Raw genomic sequence first — 22439 nt, 5'->3', positions numbered from 1 at the left:
TCGGTGTGCAGGGTACTTGCACAGGGCAGATTAGATCTGCTCCGTGCTGCCCAGCCCCCACCATCGTGTCCTCCGAGCAGCCCAGCCCCCAATCCCCACGCCCCACCGTTGCGTGCTCCGAGCAGGCCAGCCCTCACCTTCGAGTACCCCAAGCAGCCCAGCCCCCACCATCGTGTGCCCGGCAGCAAAGCAACTTAAACTAGTGACAGTAGGGTTTCTTCCTCACTGCAAGTAACCTAGCTGCAGAGCCTGGGTTTGGTGTTTGGGGTAGCTCTGAGCATATCCCGAGATCCAGCTTCAGATCTGGTGCCAGATCTCGGATCTGGCAAGAGTCGGCCCAATGTCCAGCACTGGGCGTTTGGCGACATAAAACCCTGCAAAGAAACATCGAAATGTGTTATGGGCCTGAAGCTTGTGGTGATGTTAAGGTCTTGTTATACTTAGGAATTGCTAAAGGGCATTTGCACCATCCAGATGGAAAAGGAAGAGTTATAAATCAAGGAGAAAGAAGAGGTTTTGGTGTGTTTTTGTAAAATATTTGTAACTGGAGTTTTAACAGAGATTAGGAGTAGGAAGGTGTTATGGGGCCTTAGTGAGGGGGCCCTGTGATGCAGAGCCACCTGACGCGGTCACGGTGACGCAACTGGCACTGTCCGGCTGCAATACGCCTCAGACACCAGGGATTAGAGGTGTAGCAACTGCTGAGCTGGAAGCCTCTCGGCCCCTTTGTCACTCGCACATGTGACAACCCACATGTAACTCAGCACACACCTTGTGGTGTCTGCTGAAATCACAACATCCCATGCAAACGGTAAAGACTAACAAATCATTTAACATTTAAGATGGCATGTGTTAACAACGACTAGAGAACTGGCTCCGCCCTCATGGGTCGTTGGGAAGCATTGTTACATACATGCATAAATACATACATACATACATACATACATTGGTGGGTGACACACCTTTGGATCTTGGATTTTAAAAGCTTTATTAGTGCAACGTGGAAGTGTGGATGTTCACACTGGCCGGTGTTAGGCATGATTGGATGCAGTACCCTTAGGGAACACTACAACAACCCTGACTACAGGGAATAGGAAACCCAACCTTTGGTAAAAGCTTATACTACACAGTTTGGTAGCGTGTTGAGTAGCCAGTCTTATCTCAAGAGGGGTCAATGTGAGCTGTAGGGGAGTTACACAAAGATTCACAGTGACAAGTATTCAAATAAACTTGCACACAAGGTTTCTTGAATAAACAATTATTAATTTATTTATCAGTCAGTTAGAATAAGCCTCCTTCAGAAGGGAGCAATATCAAAGCAACACACAGATACATTTCAAAACTACACACTCTTTAGATCTCTAAATCAGTAAACGCCCTTTTGGGATGGCCTACAGACACAACCTACACCCTCTGGTGACTTCTGTAGCTAGGGTGCGTGGGACATTAATTTATCACTGTTGCATTTAGAATCAATTCAGAGTAAGTCAAAGAAAGAAGTTATTCGATCGTACAAGAGACCACAAATATTCTTAAGCATGCAATTACCTTCAGATCCCCCAATAAGAGGCATTCAGTACAACCAGGCTAAGCCAAAGTCAATGGGCTAAAGTCTATATGAGCTGAAGCACTTCTTTGCAGGTAAGTAGAAAAGTCTTTGCACAATGTTTTAGAAGTCTTTGAAGAAAAGAAGAATCAAATCGGCCACAAGCTAAGACATGTGAGCAGTAGAAGATGCAAGCAACCCTACAGCAACAGGTGCGTTCTCTTAGGCTTTTACAGTAGCTGTGTATTGAAGAAAAAGTGCAGCAGATTACTTCTGTTCCTGAGAGCTCTGCAGATCTCACTGTTCCCGGGCCTCAGTCGTGGGGACAAGAGGGAGGACTTCTGGGGACTCCTGCACTGCAATGGGATGGTCACCGCTCGCAACCGGCAATCTTCAAATCAGTGGCTGTTGGGCGTTTCATCTCCTCGCGTCTACCGCAAATAGCAACACCGCGGTTCCTGGCTAGCGAGATGGGCTTTCCTTGCTTCTGGGGTCCCGCACTCTGTTGAGGGGGCACATGCTTGGTCAGTCCTGCTTCCTGGGAGTCCGTAGGTTCTTCCTGGAGCTCTAAGCCAGCTTAAAAGTAATGCACACAATCTGGTGTTCCTCTCCTTGGCTATACGGTTTCCAGCAACAACTCTGTGGAAATTCAACCAGCTCAGAGAAGGCTGTCCGTGTGGCTTACTTTGGAGTTGATTGGTCATACCAACTCAAAGGGTCCTTGCAGGGGCTTCTCTGTCGAATTTGGAGTTTCAGCACTGCAGCAGAACTTCACTGGGCAAACCAACGGTCCAGGAGTTGCTGCAGGCGTCCTCTTCAAGTTCTTCTTTGGTTTGTTCGTCCAGTGGTCGACTCTGCCTTCCAAGCCAAAAGCCTCGCCTTTTATTCAGTTCTCTCCCATTCATTCCAGCCTAGCTGTCAGTCACCCAGAAAGGTGGCTGTCCTTGCCGGACAGTCGGTCCGCCAATCATTACAGAGTGCATTTGGGTCTCCTAGGAGACTAAGCGCAGGGAGTTTCGGGCACCTCCCTCCCTTCATGCCTACCCCAGACACCCTGGAGCCAGAGGCGGGCTTCACTCATGAATCCCACCAAAGCCAAAGTGAACAATGGGACCAAACCTGGTTTGGCGCGTGTTAGGGAGAATTCTCATATATGGCTAATTTCCCTTACCTACTGAGTCCCTCAGTAGGTTTGCTGGATTTCTAAGATCTATTTTTTTCACCTGGTAAGAGTTGAGAGCCCTTTTTCCCACTCTTACATGTGTTTTGTTGTGTGTGTTTTACCTTTTTGTGTGATCTTGGACTATGGAGCCTCACCTACTCCATAGGCATCATCTTTTTAATGTGTGTTACACAGCACCTTCAGTGCAGTGACACAGGGCTGTCTTTCAGACTTCCCACTGACTCTATTTTTCTGGGACTGACTACTGTCTCCCAGAAACATGTAAAGTTACCATTAACTTTATGTAGTCTCTTTAAACCACAGACCCAGTACACCCCATCTTCCATGGAGTATTGGAAAGGGGTAATTCTTATCCCTTTTTGTCTGTTTCTCTTAGAGCACTGTTTTGCTCCCTTTCCATTAAGACTTGGCTGGTGGGAGTGGTATCTACCCTATCTTTTCTACCGCAGCTATCTTAAATAACCATGGTATTGTTTAAGGCTATCTTGGTAGCCTTGAACATAAACCCGCTTGACCATATTGTTCCGGCAGTATTTAGCATGCATTCTCCTGCCAAATTTCGTAGGTCTAGCTCCTCTGGGTCATGAATTGGGAGAGTGCCTAATGCTGCCTGCACTTGTAATTCCTACGTCACTACTGGTTGGTGATGGTCGCTGCAGACCCCTTGCTGTTCTGCTCTTCTGTGCCCTGAAGCTCAATGCACCAGAATTTTCTTCAAATCTCCTTCGGAAGCTGAGAAAAGGCAACTGTCCCGTCACGGACGATGGTTCTCCACCACAGCCGCTGAGAGCTGGAGACCCGCGAAACTGCAGGACTCGAGCCTACGAGTGACCTTGACTAAACTGGCAAAGTATGGTCCGTACTGTGCTGAGGGTCAGCGAGTACTTGCATAACCTACCAATGGCCCCCAGGTGTTAAGATGGATTTCTAAACTCTGATCTGGTGGGCAGACGTGTAGGAGGCCACTCTTGTCTTAGTGAAACAGGGGACCCTTCTGGATAAGCAAGAACAATCTAGGTAGCAGTCAAGACTACGTCTCAGGTGGGGTGAAAGTGATCAGAAGCCCACAATGAGCACACACAGTAATGAACCACAAATTACTCTTAGACAAGTGTATATGAAATATATCTGTACATTTATTGTCGGCCGGACCAAATAGACATAAGTAACTTTAGCAATGAGGAAAACGATGATCACACAAGAATATATATACACACTATGTTTCCTACTGAGAGTAGGGTGCCGAGAGTAGTTCCCACTACTCCGAAGGGTCGAAGGGCCTTCTGGTTCGATGAATAAAGTGAGGATCCGATGGGACAGCAGAGTGCAAAAGGTGCCAAAACCTTCCAAAGCGTCTTCAACGGTTTCACACGTCTGTTTCTTCGTGCAGGAGACTTGGCTCCTTCTGTAGTTTGGTGAGAATACAAGGGATCGACCTGGTATGGCTGCACAGCCCCTTGTCTTATCCAAGATTAGCTTTGCCCCAAAATCATGGACTTCCAATAGAAGATCTGCTCTCTTGCAGGCATCCCAGACGTGGACCAATCATGGCCCACAGTGGTCATTCAGGCACTCCAGATATCCTGGCACCAGCAGTGTGGATTGAGACCGGACAGGCCCAACCCTCTTCCTGGGCACACACTCGTGACGGGCAGAAGCCTGCGAAAGAGATTGGTTTTCGTGGGAGGCTGCATGCCCAAATAAGGAAAACCCGGGTTACTCGACCTTGGTGAAGGCAAGGGACGAAATGGCCATGGGACAGAACAAAAGACTTTGTGGCTCTGCCATTCTCGGACCTGGCCACAGTCTTAGGCCAAACGCAGTTTAACCCAGTGAAAAGAAGTATGATAAGTAACTGCTGCCACCAGTACGTCCCAGGCACACTCCCACATTCACTTAAAAATCCTTCAAGGGTGTCTAGGACCATAAAACAAAGAGACCCTAGCGCACTGTGCTGGAAGGTACATTGTGCACTGTTAAAAAGTTACCAAGAATTGGCAACATAGTTTCCGAGCACTGACAGCCTTGTCTGTTTCCCCATACCAAGTGAGAAAAAGCCCAGGGAGGGTCTGCTGAAGGCTGAGCTTCACTGGGAAAAGTCAGGTTAGAATAGCCAAACAAAAGCAAAAAGTTTGGGTGTCCATAAATGGAGGGAAAATTGCACAAGAATGCAATCTTACCTAACACATGTTTCTTCAAACCAGCCCGGCACAGTGTTCTGGATAAATTGGAGAGGGGATAGACGGGAAAAAGAAAGCCCCAGATACCGATCATTGCCTAAATCTAGTCACGATTGCAGTAAGATTGTCACAACCAACTTGTTAGCAGAAGGATGAAGGAATGACACATTCTGGCATAGCTATGTAGATGATGGAAACAAAAGGAAGGGACAGTGGATATCTGGGAGAGACAATGCATTTCCTGGGCTGAAGGACACTTAATGGAGGGCATTGTCCGCCGCCTGAGGGTGTTAAAGCTTTCAGCACCTGTCGGGGTTGGTGTGCGCGGCCATGGCCTGACAGCTGTTGGAAGCAGACTTTTTCATGTCACCAGGCTACATTGGGCTGGGGACCCGAGCATGCAGATTTCTGCACTGCGACTGATGAATTAAGCTAACCACCTCCCTTGCTGTATGCAGCAGCAGTGATTGGAAGAGAGATGCTGGTGCGAGGAAGGGAGCGGCAGGACCCCGGTGCCGGGCAAAGGTAGCGAGTAGGTAAAGCGGGAGGGGCACTGTGGCGCAGGAGAAGCCACCCCGGACATCGTCTAGGAGCTTTCTTCTTGACTGAGCCAGGCAGGAAGATTTCAAGCAAAGACAGTATGCCTTGTTCCTGATTGAGCCTATCGGAATATTCCATAAAATGTGCCAAATAAAGATTAAGTTGAACTTGTTGTTCAGTGACCTGTTTTGTCTGGGCCCATCCATGCATACACATGGAAAATGTCATGCCCAGGGAGGGTCGGCTGAAGGCTGATCTGGTTATTGACATGACAGTGCTGTTAAACTAGGTTACCCTGGAAAGACTCACGTGTTATGTCATTGTATCGCACATGTACTTGCTTTCAGTCGGCAGATGTGGTGTGCCTCATCTCTATCGGTGTCCAGTCGTTTGTTCACATAGTTTGGGAAGGTGGGGAAAATGTCGAAACGCAGCTTTGTGTGTGTTCTCCTAGAAATAAAGAAGCACAGTCCATGCAATTCCATTCTGGAGGTAGTGCCATGAGATGGCCATTGCAGATCTGCGCAGTGCATATGTGCCCACAACAAAGATGTATCTCTGCCCACCACATGCCCGGAGTTGAGGTCCCTGGAGCCATTGTGTATCCTTGTGTGGGGGCGTAAAAGAATGGCCTGGGACAGGAGCCCAACTGGTGGTCACGGGAATGGTATTTATTGCTCTTGAGTCTCTGAAAGAGCCTCTCTGTGGGGCACACTGGGGTGTGGTCATGAGCAGTGAAATTTGTCTTTTTTTTCACCTACAATTGGCTTTCAAGGGGGACCTCTATAAGGAGAGTCCAGATTGTGTTAATCATGTGCGCGAATGAACCCTGAAGCCAAGTAGCATTGTGTTAGCATTGTCCTGTGCTTACAGTTGTGATAGGATATATTATGCAATCAAGTAACATGTTCTATTCCATATTTTTTCCAAAAGTAAATTCTAACTCTGGTTTCTTTTCCTCAGATGTGTTAATGGCAGGAGGAGATATTCTAAACTTTGCAGGTATGTGTTCAATCGATAGCGCTGTAAAAATGTTCTGATATGCCTGAACGGAATTGGTGTAAATTAGCCATCAGTAGTATATGAGGCCCCCTTTTTTGCAATGTTACATTTTTGAGAGGTGGGAAAGCCCCCTTGGGGTCCTTAGTCCCGCCTTTCTTTTGATATGTTTTTTATATCCATTTAATATACATTTATCAAATGTATATTTCTTGATGTTAAGTGTTTTTGTACTTTGTTATGAAAAAGGATGTAAATTATTTCAGTTTGATATAAAGTGAACATAAAGTTTATATAAACGTGTCTGGGAGCACGCATGTGCGCTGCTGCAGGTTGGAGGGCGAAGTGAGTTGTGAAGAGAGAGACTCCTAGTGTTAAGGTTTTGTGTTGTTGACGCAGGAGTGGGTTTGTTGACGCGGGAGTGGGTTTGGTTTTTTAAATATAGAGCCGACGCTGTGATTTTATAATATTTTTTTATAGAGATTTAATATAAAGTGGGCATACATTTGATAAGAATTTTTATTTAGATTTAATATAAAGCTAGGCAAAGTGGCTGACGTCATCATTTTATAACAACTTTTATATACATTTCATTTTAAAAGGATGTGTTTTTGAAGGCATGCCGTCATCATTTTAAAATGTAGAGGTGGAGGCTTTAGCTTTAAATAGGTTTGGGAGGGTTGTGGCATTTTAAAGTGAATAAAAGCTGAATAAAATGTATAAATGTGAATACATTGAGCGATCAGAAGAACCTATGACTCTGAAACCTCGTTCACAGATACTGCATTTACAAATGACTCTACAATGTCCAATTCATAACAACTAATCAAGCTCGGGTTCACATGGTCCCTCTGTTCGTAGAACACTAGAGGGAACCTACACCTTTTTACAAACCCATCTACTGAACTTGATCAATACCAAATTATATGCCTTCAGGAAACCTGGCTCAGTGACCCACCAGCATGCGACGGTTTTATCACATTTCTCAATCCGGCTATTGTGCAAAAACAAGGAAGACCTGCATCTGGACTCCTCACCTTAATCAAGATAAACCCCTACAGCACAGTAATGACCTCTCAAAACATAAATCCTTGGACCCAACTCACTACACTGACCAGTACAAAGATTGATCAAAACGGAGAAAGTAAAAATAACTCAATACTTTTAATCCTAAACCTATATTGGAACCCAGCAGCAATAACAACGGATGCTTTCCTAGATCGAGTGTTCCTGTCAATTGACAAAGCTACAACAAAACATCAAATACTAGAAATAATAATCTGCAGCGACTTGAACATCAAGCTGCACAACAAGAATGGCTGCCTGCTAACCCTCTCAGAACTCTCCCCAAAAGCAAGGAGATGGATTAAAGAAATCACGACACGAAATCTGACTCTCTTGAACCATGCAACTACCTCTACACCCTACACCCCAACATGGACCAGAGGATCATCTCATGCAATTATTGATTATATATTTCTATCGGAGAGCCTACAGCAATCAGTCACAAAAGTACAAACGGTACCCACCGACAAAAGCGATCATAATCAACTCACTGTCCACTCTCAACCTTTCACCCAAATAAGTGAAGCAGCAATATCACAGGTGCTTGAGCTAAATGGTACAATATCAAGACTAAGGATTCCACAACCAACTCTAGCCACTTCAGGTACCAACTTGACAGATCATGAAAAACTCAACTATGAATGGATATTACTTCCTTTCCGACAAACCATCAAAAACCGTCTTCATAAAGACCACGTCACACATACAATCAAGAAATTGCTGAAAGAAAAAAATGTCTAAACCGAACAATACGACAGCTGAAGAAAACCTCATCTGCACAGAGTAGGAACCAGATTAAATCCTTGAAACAGAACCATTCCAATTGGATCAAATACCAAAAAATCATCCAACAAGCAGAAGCAGAAAACATACTCAAACTCCATAAGACTCACAATACCAGAGAGCTCTGGAACTTGCTCAATGACAACCATCAAAAACAACACAAACTTACAGCTAACGTACCACAAGAAACTTGGATAACCCATTTTGCGAACATCTATGCATCACGAAGAACAGACCCTCAGATCACAATGTCTGTAATAGAACCAACATGGAAAGCACATGTGGAATTCGAAGACTTCATGCAATTGATCAAAAATTTGGACACATCCAGAGCACCGGGCCCTGACGGCCTATCCAATGCTGTCATTAAACAAGACCCAACTGCCAGGGCGAACTTCTTGTGCCACATTACAATTTTGATCAACACACTTCACCGAATACCCAACTCTTGGAGGTCGGCAATAATTGTACCAATTCACAAGCAAGGACCAAGGGAAGATCCTCAAAATTTCCGTCCGATTGCCCTCCTCGATCCGTTAGGGAAACTATTTGCAGCAGTACCCTTAAAACAACTAACCACATGGGCTACAAAAAACAACAAATTCTCAACTAGGCAAACAGGATTCACGGCCAACGTTGGAACAAATCTCAATTTGATATTATTACAACTAATCAAACTTGAAGCCATCAATTCTAACACCAAAATATACGCAGCATTCATTGACCTAAAGATGGCCTTTGATGCAATCTCACGTGAAAAAGTATGGGCGAAACTTAGAATATGGAATTGCCCGCCGAATATCCTTGAACCGATCATCCTACTGTACTCAAACATCCATAAAAGTAAGATTAACGAAACAAGGAGCTACAACTTCTGCTATACCAGCAGCAAATAGACTAAAACAAGGATGCCCTTTGGCAGCAACACTCTACAACCTGTACACTGCTGACATTGAACAACATCTAACATCCAACAAAACCAACCCTCCAAAAATCAACTCGATACCAGTTCCGGCAATGGCATATGCAGACGATATTGTTCTGCTAAACAAAACACCAACTGGACTACAAGCCTCTCTGACAGCCTTGAGTCAATACATGGAAACTAACGAATTAACAATCAACACTGGGAAAACTAAGACAATGATTCTCACGAAACCATCCACAAAAAAATCATACCAACCGACTTTTACCATTAACGACTCCAAAATTGAAACTGTGACATCCTTTAAATACCTTGGCCTTCCAATAAATCAATCCAAATCAGAAGACCAATGGATAGACAAAATTGATCAAACAGCGCAAACCCTATCAAGACAAGGATGTATACTTCATAGAAAATATGGCAAGTTTTCTTTCAATCCCATCATCGCCTATTACAGACAGAAGTACACACCGATATTAACATACGGAACAGAGGCAATGCTGAATGCCTACACAATTAACTGGACGAAATACGAATCAATATTTTGGCGAAAAATCCTTCGGCTTCTACAAACATACCCAATGCCAAGAATACGCTACGAACTGGCAACCCAGTCAATCAACTCCTTTGTACAATGGAAAAGATTAGACATTTACCGCAAAATACGTACAGATGAAAAAACACCAGCTATCCAAATTCTACGAGCAAAAGAAAAAACCTTTAACACTACAATACTACAAAAATGGAAAGCCACAATGAGAACTGAAATGGAAAACGAAGATATATCAGAAGAATTCCTCACGCTTCACCCACAACATGCAAAAATAAAACTCTTGCATAACGACTGGATAAAGACCATTCAAAAAAAGAATACCTACAAACAGAATCTTCAGTGCACAAAAGACTGAATCTCTGGTATGCAGCATTTGTTAGTGGTAGGCCACAATATACTGCAGCAGGGGTCTAATGTTATTTGGGGATCTGCTGGGTGGGAATCATGCGTGGTCCGTGGTCTGGCACATGAAAGGAATATCTTGCAGGGAAACAGGGTCACAATAGCAGTAAGTTTCCACTGGCGAGGGTGCGGGGCAAGGACACGTTTGTGGAGATGGACAAGCTATGTGCTTAGCTCATGCTGGTTCACATGCAGAACAGTGATCTCAGAGGAAGAGTGATGTTACATTTATTATTTGTTACAAGCACCTCCGGCTTCAGCGTGAGAATGGAGCCACAGAGTGTTCCAGTCAGAGTGGGAACGATGGTGGGGGACATGTGCCCTTTGTGTCTCGCCGTTGCGAGAAAGGGAAGAGAAGCGTTTTTGTACTATTGCAGTGAGGCCTAGTCACCAAGATGGAGTTGAAAGTGGGTACAAAAATGGATGCCCCGTGTCCTGCACAGTGGTCCCATCTACGCGAAAGTCAACCAAAGTTAACATTGCATAAAGGCAAGGGGCGAACCCACTACCGGAGGCACTTGGTCCGAGTTTTGTACTGAGAAGTAAAGGATGTGGGGGGCCTGATGGCCCCTCGCTCCCACACAGCATCCAGACTGCAATCCCCCCCACCCCGCTGAAGATAGTCTCTGTACTACATTTCCACGCCACCGGAACCGATCAGCACACTGTTGGGGAGCTGCATGGACTGTCACAACCATGTTTTTCCAGGATACTGGACCAGGTACTGGTTGCGCTGCTGCGCCATGCGTCGGAGCACATTTATCTACCCCCGTACCCCTGCCCAGGTCATTGCCTCCAAAGTGGCCTTTCATGCCATTGCTGGCATGCCCAATTGCATAGGCACATTAGATTGCACGCATGTGGAGTTGACTGACAGACATGCAGTTGAGGCGGTGTACCGCAATCGGATGCAATTTCACTCACTGAACGTCCAGATGGTCAGCGATGCCCAACAAGACATCACGTATTGCTGTGCAGGTTTCCCGGCGTCCACACACGACTCGATGGTCTTGAGGAATTCCACATTGCCACGCTACATGGAATGTTATGCGGGACAACGCACATGGCTGTTGGGTGTGTACAACTGCCAAATCATGACCCCTATGTATTGGGCGGGGGAATAGTCAAGGCACACAGTGTCCCAGGCAGTTGGGCTAGCAGAGCTGCCAATGCATGACCCCTGTGTATTTGGCGGTGGTGGGGGGATAGTCAAAGCCCATAGTGTCCCAGGCAGTTGGGCGAGCACAACTGCCAATGCATGACCCCTGTGTATTTGGGGGGGGGCACTCAAGGCCCACAGTGTCCCAGGCAGTTGGGTGAGCACAACTGCCAATGCATGACCCCTGTGTATTGGGGGAGGGATAGTCAAGCACCAATAGACAAGCACCAGAATCCACAAAGCTTACCACAGCGACTTGAATATTGCACCTTGCCATGTCACGCAAAAAGGAGCCCTGCCTATCTCCATGTGCACCCTAGCCAAGGGGTGGCACTACATGCAATTGCAACATGAGGATGTGAGTACCTCCCCCGCCTGATGTACATTTGTTACTCCCATGCTCACGATGGGCGCATCTCGTGCTGTGCGCAGTGGCCACATCTTTGCAGTGATCTGTGTCTGCCTGATGCAGATCTGCCCATCACGATGCAGATCTACCCACCACATCTGAACACATGCACATTACAATGATTGAAACATGTCCTTGCCTAACATCACTCCACGATCTAAGCATTACACAGCCCAGCATGGAAATGTGATCCAAGAGTGCACAATAGATGAGTCAAACATTGGATTACCAGAAGGGGCATCTGTGGACTGCATCTGATACGGACAGAAATACCACAAGCAGTAACATGTGCCCTTACTGTCACTCCCATGCAGGTGATGCCGGATATGCACTCACGCCATGGCTGACGCCCATACGACGGCCACGGAACAGGCATGAGGAGGCCTACAACCGGGCACACATATGTACACGTGGCGTGATAGAGTGGATCTTTGGACTGCTGAAGCCAGGTTCTGATGCCTGAGCGGATCAGGTGGCGCATTGAAGTACGGCCCAGTCTAGGTAGGGAAAATAGTTCTGGCATGTGCTATGCTGCACAATCTGTGCATACGCAGGAACATTCCACTGCCCCCAGACATTAAGCCAGCAGATGAGGATAAAGATGATGATGATGGCTGGGATGGGTGCACTACCAGGCCGGGGTGCCATTGATGGACAAGATGCACCTGGAGCACTCATACACAATTTCTTCTGATATACTTCATATGCACATTCAGCACATCATGTCGTAGCACTTCAGTAAAGGATTTTTATACACACAAAATGAGTGTCCACACCAGTGTATTATTGAATTAACAGGGGAAACACGTTTTGGATTGCAATGAAGAACACATGTGCCCCCCACCTCCCCAACGTACCCACCCACCAACCAGGCCCAAACTGACTAACCCCATTAAGGACCACCCCCACCTCCCCAACGTACCCACCCACCAACCAGTCTCAAACTGACTAACCCCACTAAGCACCACCCCCCACCTCCGCAATGTACCCATCCACCAACCAGGCCCAAACTGACTAACCCCACTAAGGACCACCTCCACAATGTACCCACCCACCAACCCGGAACCCATCACTACTTGTGGGACTACAGTTCCGCAATGTACAGTCTATTTTCTGCTGCGCTTTTGCCCATGGTTGTCCTTCCCAGAGGCTCCTGCCAGCTGTGATGACCTCCTACGGGGGCTGCTGGTCACAGAACTGGTGGGGGTGCTGCTGGCGGAGGCCAAAGCAGGGTTTGTTGCTGGCACATAGCCCATGAAAGCCTGCTGGGCAACCAACATTGTCTTAGCAATGTTAGACCTAATGTTGTTGCCCTCCCTGACCTGCCGTGACAACACTATGTTCTTTGTGGCGAAACGCCCTATCGCGCGCGAGTGGCGGCGCGCGGAGGTGGCACTGCCCTCTTGCTCCAGACGGGCCTCCTCCCGTTGCAGCCTTGCCTCCTGGAGCTGTTGCTCAACAAGTTGCGTCAGACTGGCCTGGTGCTCTCTGATCCGCTGTAGGCGGGCGCAGAGTTCCTGGAGGGAAGATTTAGGGGAGTGCATTGGACTATGCATTCCCATGGGGCTGAATGTGGCCAGCTGCTCCGGTGTGGTGTCCCCCCCCCCCTCATTTGCATCCCCGGGTGCCTCAGTGGCTTGATCTACATGCACACTTTCGACGCTGGCAACATCATTGGCGCTTGTTGATCCACAAACAGTAGTGGGTGCAATGGAAGTGGCTGCAGGGGGAATTAGCGTTGGCACATGCTGGGCTGTAGGCGCAGTGGGGATGGTGTTGTCTGTGGTGTCGTGCACCGTCACTGTAGCGGCTGCTTGGCTGCCGGAGGTGCTGGCTGTCGCTTGCTGGCATTGCCTTGTCCGACGGCCTCGTGCACTCCCCTTGCCGTTGGCTGTTGTGCTGTGTCACTGTCGGTACCTTGTAGGGCATGCTGTTAGTGGTGTGACAGAATGTGTATGGGGCAGTCACATGCAACACACTCATGCTTCATCCACTAGCAAGCACATTCATTGATGGTGATGCACTCGGGTGTGTGGATCAGGGCTTGCACACAGTTGCACGCCGTCTGGCTGTCCGGGTGGTGTTGTCACATGGGGGTGTTGGGTGTGGTGTGGTCAATGGTGAATGTGTTATGTGCCTCTAGGCCCTGGCTTGGGCGGGGGGATCAATGGTGGATGTGTTATGTGCCTCTAGGCCCTGGCTGGGGGGGATCAATGGTGGATGTGTTATTGCCCCTAGGCCCGGGCCGGGGGGTGGTCAGTGGTGGATGGGTTATGTGCCTCTAGGCCCTGGCTGTGGGGGGGGTGGTGCTGGTCTTCCTTCATTCACACCCATAACTTAGCACTCTGTGAACTTGCCAGCATCACCATGTGTGTCTGCTCCAAACTCTGAATCACTGACACCCTCAATCCCCTCAAGGTGCATAATGCTGCTGCACCTCTCCTCTGATGTTTGGAGCTTTAGTGGGGAATGTGGTCCCCCTCCTGTGCCACTGCTCTGCTGCCTATGTGCTGCCAGCAGGTTCCAGACCCGCAGCCGCAGGTCGTCCCACCGCTTGTGGCAGTCTTTCACCGTCCGCACTGTTACACCCACAGCTGTGCACTTCTGTGCAGCCTCCGCTCATATCCCTTTCCTGTGCTGCGTGCTACGCCTCTGGTCTGCGCTGAACAGTGCTGGTGCATTCTGAACAATGTGCTCCACAAACAAAGTTGGCTCCGCCCCGCTGAAGCGGGATTTCCCCTGCCGGATGGCTGGGACCCTTGATGTTATTGCAAATGTTGGAGCTATGGGACTTGTGGTTGCAGAGGATTGCAGTGGATTGAGCTTTTTGTAAAGGCAGCCGCTGCCATTCTGTTTTTCGCAGTCGCTGTATTTCCGGTTCCGGTATTTCCGCATCCGCTGATACCAGCATGGCCGTGGCGGAAACGGATGTACCACTGCAATAGGGCCCGGTGAATCCGTCTCAGTCTGCGTTACTGTGATAGCGGTGGGGCCGGTTGTGCACTGTACTGGGGCGCGCGACCTGCAACCCGTAATTGTACCTGAATTCTGCATACTTGCATGCGTGGAAATGGTGTCACCGCCATCACGGTAACACCGGATTCCGGACCGGCTAACTTGTAATGAGGGCCGGTGTTTGCTATACTTGAAAGTAAGACTTGCACACATGTGGCTGGCAGGCTTACACATAAACACTGAGACAGTCTTTTTATCTCTGAAGCTGTCATCAGCTGTGAATGGGTCGAGATTTGCTTTGTCACTTAGCCGGTCAGCTGTGCTGTATCACAGGTAAAATAATGATGCCATGCTGAAACTGATTTTTGCAACAACACGTGAGACCTGGCTCTGCTGTGAATTTATTGACTAACTCAACTGAGTTTTTTGTTTTCAGTCAGCCAGAAGAATGATGCAATGCTAAACGGTGACTTGCAAAAACACATGGGCCTCTCCATGATGTATTATCTCTAACTAGCAAGTGTTGTGTAAGCATGACGCTTGTAATTGTATTTTGAAAAGCCGACTTTTTGTGCAGATTAAGCGTGAATAACGAATTTGCAGATACTTCATGTGCAGAATATGTCAAGGTTTATGCTGTTTATAACAGGACACAGAGGGTGTGGGGTCAATTGTAGGTGTTTAAAAGCAGATTTTGGAAGCCAGCCAGAAATATTGCTTTGAAGCGGATTGCTGCTGCCCTGCGTCTTGGAACATTGGAATTCTGCTTTGGCTTAGAAGAGGCCCCCTTTTCTCTGGGTTTTAGAAGGAACAATAAGGTATGATGGATTTCACATTTCAAATGAGGGCCAAAATGTAAAACAAATTATGCTTGTGTTTATATATTGTAGACGTTGACAGCAGCTGGGGATATTTAGTATTTCTGATAAACTTGTTTTTTTTAATTTTACTTTGCAGCCTTGCACAGTGGTGTGAAGGCATTTTACTTTTAAAATAAACAGCTGTTTTCTGACTTTATATTTTAGCTATGATAATATGTTGGATGGCTCATAAATGTGAAATACTTAAATGCTCTTTAAATGTAAAGGACTTTATTTTTTAGTGCTGAGAAGGTGTTCAAAGGTGCTAACATGTGTTTTCTGACTTTGGCAGGCTGGCTAGGATAAGGTGTACACATGTTTGTAAGTGTTTATAGCTGAGCTACTTAATAGTTCAACCCTTACATATTAAACCCTCTATAATTAGAAATGTGAAAATGCATATTTTGTCTAGATACACACTTTGACCATATGGGTCTTGGTATGTGAACACAATATAGATGTATTGTGTGGCCACCAATCAGCAGGGTCATGCAAGGATGACATTGAGTTTGTTGCTAAACATCACAAATGATGTGGCAAAAGGTGTAGCCGCTATTTTTATACAACGGATGAAATGGTTGATTTCTAATTACGGCACACGTGCTAGGGTACTGTATAATATTTAAGAAATAAGCCCCTCGCCGCCGGGACATTATCGAGTCAGGTAATGCTCTGGGGCCCATAGTTATAGGGGCCTTAAAGGCCCGGGGCATTATCTGACTCGGTAGTGCCCCTGCGGCGAGGGGTTTATTGCTATTAGTATCCCGGCGCCCAAGACTGGGGTACTAATAGCATTTTTCTGTTCCGAAACGCTGCAGCGTTTCAGAATAGTAAAAAAAAAAAAAAAATGTCAAAGTAAATGGCCTCCGGGAAAGGAAAACAGTTGTTTTCCCTTTCCATGGCAGCCATCGGGAGTGGACACGCTGGGAACAGAAGTGGTCCCAGCGCATTCGTTTCCGAAAAAAGGAGAAATGAGAAGGTAAGTGGGGTTGGAATTGTTTTCAGAGGAGGGGGGAGTAAAAAAAAACAAACACCTGAATCCCCGGCGGGGGAGGATGGCAGCTTCCCGCTGTGTGGAGGCTCGAGCGGGGATGGCCCCGTTTCGAGCCTCCTCATTGGCTGAGGGGCTGCCACGCCACCCACTGGGAACAATGGCAAGGAATCTCGACCGAGGGATTCCAGGTCGGGTAAAGCCCCGGCGAGGGCCCATCAGAATGTTTTTTACATTCTGATTGATTGACCCTCACCGGGTACTCATTTTTAAAAGAGATGCTTGGTGTGATTTCAAGTTTATGTTCTAGATTCTGGCATTCTGTATTTTTAGGTATGGGCCACAATTTACTACGCTGTTGCGCAATGTGACACATTGTAAAACAAATTCTTGCAACAAAGCGGTATAACTGCCGGGCGTGCAGGCTGGTGTTAGAGTCACAGCCCACATCTTTATATATGGAAGGGGCAGTGTGCTTTTACATTGTCCTGGTAGGGGTAAACTATATGAGAAAACTGCATGGGCATGGGAAATGTAAGCCAGTGCAAATATTTTTATTTTAAACTATATGAGGAATATTCACATTCTGTCTTTGGAGTGTGTCGTGTGTAGGACTCTGTCAGCCTGCAGAAACATCGCTAAGTCTTATTTGTCTTGTGTATTATAGTGTGCGGCCTTAGCCAGCCGCTGTGTGTTTAGAGGAGCTGCACAAATCACAATGTTACAATTTTAAATTGCAGTTTTAAACCAAGATTTATTTAGACTTGTTTGAAAAATGCTAAGCCAGGTTATAGCCTGCGAATGTAGATGGGTACACAAGATATATGGGGCAATGCAAACCGGCAGATGGCACATGGGATAATAGGGCTCTTTGTGGAAGAACTGCAACCAATTAATTTTTCTGTCACACAGGCAAATGAAAATGATGCTTTAAACAATGTTACAAGTGCATTCAGGGTTGAGCCTCGTATGAACACATTTTAGAAGAAGAAACGTGTTGACAAAGTTAATAACCCTGGGTTTTATTTTAAAACAAATTTAGTGTTTTATGGAACGGTCTGAATTTGAATATAGGTTGCACAGAAAATATATTTTATTCAAGTTTTGAGGAGGGCTTTGGACCTGGTTGTAAAAAGCAATTTATAAATGGGACCTTAGCAGATTTGGCTCTGTTGCATTTATGTTTGGTAATAATATCGACTTTTAGCTCTTAGGATTCGTGTGCAGTGTGCTTTCTTAATTCTGTGCCACAAATTTAAAATATATATTAGCAAATTTTACTGAGTTTTATAGAATGAGGGTTCTGCCAATGTGTCGCAGATCATACATTTGCTGAAGTGTTGTACAAAGCGTTTTACATTTTTAAGGATGGCAAGAATCAGTGGCCCTGATTCATGGAATTAGTTGCGTGTAAAACTGGGATTCGCGTGCCATTCTGTGCGCAAGTTCCTGTTTAACGAATGGGGATTCGGGGGCACAATGGCACACAAATCCCTGTTTTACACGCACATAGTTCCATGAATCAGGGTCAGTGTGTTATACGGGCCCGAGGTGTGCTTGGTTGTTATAAGGGTTTAAAATGCTGAATATTATAATGCGCTGATTGTATATTTTTTATGTTTCCTTTTTTATAGAAATGTCTCAACAATTGGATGTTGCAGCAGGCTGCTTCTGGTGGATGCAGAGCTGGATGTTTTGAGGGCCCGAGAATGGTGCTTGTAGGACTGACAAACCATCACGGTCTCTGTGCTCTTACAGCACGGTGTGTGGCATGTGGCCTTGTGCATTTGGCAGACGCTGATGCCATGGATCGAGGATGTTGTGTGGATTGTGCAATCTCACAAACCTCAAGGCCTGGGGGAATGGATCTAGGGCTGTCCATGGATGTGTCTGATGGGTTCACGCAATCATTGTCGATGGATCAGCGTAGTAAGGATTTGTGGATTGGGTCACTTGCTGGTTCTTAGGGGCCTCAAGCCACAAAGGCCTGAGGCTGCCACCGTCAGTTGAGAATGGCTTGTGGGGTAGTTTGAAGAGCCCCAGAACCAATGGTTATGGAAATGTCTCGAGAAAGAACCAGTGACAGTTTTTGGAACCTGTCACTATCGGCAAACACAAGGTATAGATGGGGTGATGGCGCCCATTGCTTCGTCATCACCAAGGGTTATACACCAGAGGAGCTGCTGCTACCAAGTTATCAATCACAGGGTGCTACAGCTAGTGGTTCTGATCTCCAGAACAGGCACTACAGAATGTGAGTGCTCGAGGATGGGTCATCTTGGTTGTTGATCATAAGGGCGCAAGGAATGTCTGAGGTTCCAACAAGTCGAGTTGTTGTTCTTTTTTGATTCATCAAGGTGCCGTGGAATGTCTGGGGGTGCCCCAATGATCGAAGTTGTTTTATTTTTTTGAAAACGGGTATCATGTGATGCCTGACAAATGACAAACCATTGGGTTTACAGGTGTGATGGGATGGGTTGCTATATATTGAATGATTTATATAACTTCTAAAGATATGTTGTGTGTGTGTGTGTGTGTGATATACATTGCATGGGTTTTATACAGTTTTTAAGAAGTGTGACATGTTTTTGTTAATCGCAGCTTCTAAGTGATGTAAAGAATGACGTACATTTCATTGTGTTTATCTAGCATTTAAACACCAAATATAGACACGCAAATATAGCAGTGTTTGTTTTATCAGCTTCTAGAAGCTGATGAAACAAATCTAGAAGGTTCTCAGGCTAGACACCTGTTGTGCTTTAACCACACCGTAGAAGCTCATGCTTGGGTATCTGTACATGGTTTGTTAATGCTCGAGTATTTGTCATTATGAAAATTTTAAATACCTGTAGAGCCTTGTTTACCATTAACACAACAAAAAAAACTTGTTGAATTGTTTTGAAGCGTAGTTTGCTAAAGTAGCCAGGAGTGACATTTAGTTGGCCTCATATAGAAATAAACATGTCAGCCCACCCACATTGTTATGCGTGGGCCGGCCGCCGTTGCGGCCGTTACGCGAGGACGTCCAGGACGTGACGTCAGGGGAAGGGGAGGGGCGGGAAGGGAAGTTCGGCAGTTGCCGCACATGTAGGAATAAAGAAGGTTGCAGTTCACCTCGGCTCCCGCATATTACATGCTGCGAAGCCCGCGAGCGCGTGGTACGCCCCTACTGTCCCTAGCTGCATACAGGCCCTTTCAAAACACTAATCTAGAGTGTTAAAGTATACAACTTTTTAGCACTGCCTATAAGGTGACAGATAAAATAAATGCCTGGTGCTATGGGACCTTGTCATTTATAAAACACTGTTGTTGGTGCTGACGCTTACTGTTAAAATCTACAAGCCAAAATAGAGTTAACAGCGTGGTCGTGGGCGTAACTTTACTGCTGAAAGGGATGTCACACGATTGAGCAGCTATTTTAAAGGTATTCATAGTTTATTTAAGTTGTGTTTTTAATATTGTGATTATAAAAATCACTCTGTATTCTCAGACCTTGTCTGTGCATATACTCATGCCTGAATGTGCATTTATTAAACAGCTACTTTTCTTAACCTTTGGCAACGGCCCTCGGAATGATGCTATTTTAAACCTGATAATGTTGACCCACATCATAGCATTTGTTGACTTATTTAAATGCTTTACAAAAGTATCACTTGAAACCAACTATATAAGAAGTCTGATAATAAATTGTAAAATGCATTCTACGCTGTGAATCGAGATCTTTGAAGAGTTCAAATTCGTTTTGCGGGCAGTGGTTCTATGTATGAGACCAGCCGGGCATGCATCGAGTTAACATGCAGCATAGCTCAAACAAACCACAACAGAATGGGGAAAAGTTGCAAAAATCAGTTGGGGGAAGCCCAATTTAAAATTAAATTATAAAACCTTACTTAGCATTGTCAGAAGTTTAAAACCGTACTGCAAAAAGAAGATTGTACTATGGTTCAAAGCGCTTTTGAAAATATGAAAGGGGCTGTTTTGACATTACTAAAGCATCTGAGGGGCGATACTAATGCGGCAGAGGCTTAGGAATTACCCGTAGGGTTACCGTCAGATATATGGTAGCCAATGGCAGGTGGTTGTTAAATTTGGATCACGGGCCCCTAAATCTCTGTCTGGCTTCTAGTCTCCTAGGTTTAATCAAACCGCGGAGCACAGCAGACGTCGTTATATGTGCAAAAGCTTTTCAAGTACACGAGAAACCTGGGCTTCTGCCTGATACTCCAGTAGGATTTTGGGCAGCTAATGTCTTTGAAAAATATTTTGATTGACCCATCAAGATACTCCACTTTAACAATGGAGTGTGGCGGTATTTCCTGCTAAATCAGCTAGAAATGCTTTGTATGTTTTACACCATGGCAACCATTTCTATAGTATAAACAATTTAAAAGGTTTCCTGAGGGATAAGCATCTCTGTCAGCACTGCCATCACATTTCCAGAAACAACCATAGACACAGTTGGAATATCACTGTCACCTGTGTTTAAGAGAAGAGTGTCAAACTCTTAAGGAAAAACCTGAAAAATGTCCTCACCATAATGTGTTTGTGAGGTCTCGGGGCTGTCTAGACATGAACATTCAGAAAGAGGCATTGGGGCAGTTGTGTGTGAACCACTCACTGACTGCCCCATGTGTCAAAAATGTCTTCCCACGAGCCGCAATTGGACCAGTACAATCTGTAGGATGTTTAAAGTTCCTGTTGTGAACACGGATAAACACTTGTGTTACATGACAGCTGGTAGACCTCAAAATAAAACTGAGAACTACATAATATGACATAGAAGCCCGCCAAGAGAATGTAACCCACCAACCAAGCTATATCTTTGCCAAACATCTAGCAGGTGACAGTTATTGGGAATTTACAAAACACATCTGTGTGGCTGCCTTTGTAAGCACTTTTGTAACAAGCAAATTCACAGGCTGTTAGGGAGAATTCTCATAAATGGCTAATTTCCCTTACCTAATGAGCCCTTCAGCAGCTTTGCTGGGTTTCTAGGATTTATTTTTCTCACCTGGTAAGAGTGTGAGCCTTTTTCCCACTCTTACATGTGTTTTGCCTTGTTTGTCTTTAACATTGTGTGTGTTCTTGGGCTCTGGAGCCTCACCTACTCCATGAGCACCATTTTTTGTATGTTACACAGCACCTTCAGTGCAGTGACACAGGGTTGTCTTTGAGACTTACCGCTGACTCCATTTTTCTGGGGCCGACTACTGTCCCCAGAAACATTTAAAGTTTCCATTAACTTTATATAGTCACTTTAAACCACAGACCCAGTACACCCCATCTTACATGGAGTATTGGAAAGGGTTAACTCTTATCCCTTTTTGTCTGTGCCTCTTGGAGCCTTGTTTCGCTCCCTTAACATTAAGACTACTTGGCTGGTGGCAGTGGTAACTACCCTAACTTTTATACCGCGATTATCTTATATAAACGTGGTAAATTTTAGGCTATTATATTAGCCTCGAACATAAACCTGCTTGACCAAATACATTTTATTTTGGTTTCGGCTGGGTTTATAGGCCATTTCTTTTTGTTAGTCTTACTCTTGTTTTTCTCTGCGCGCCAAACCGGGGATGATTCCTTTGTTCGCTGTCTTTTTCGCGGGCTTCTGCACAGAAACCCTCCTTAAGGCGCCTGAAAGTCTAGGTAGGCAGGATTTGAGGGAGGGATCTTCGGACCCCTGCCATGAGTTCCCTTGGTAACTCAAGTCACACTCTTGTCTGATTGGCAAGGCCAGTCCCCTTAGCCAGGCCAGCCACCCTGCTGTGTGATTGACAGCCAGGCTGTATGAATGGGGAAAATTGCATAAAAAGCAGGTCTCTGGGACTGGAAGAGCAGAGTCGCCACTGGAACGAAAGCACCAACGTGGAACTGGAAGAGGACCCCTAC

The sequence above is a fragment of the Ambystoma mexicanum genome, chromosome 9 (genome assembly GCF_040938575.1).
Source record: "Ambystoma mexicanum isolate Mex_15411 chromosome 9, UKY_AmexF1_1, whole genome shotgun sequence".
Taxonomy (NCBI): domain Eukaryota; kingdom Metazoa; phylum Chordata; class Amphibia; order Caudata; family Ambystomatidae; genus Ambystoma; species Ambystoma mexicanum.
Note: the sequence above shows the minus strand (reverse complement) of the source record.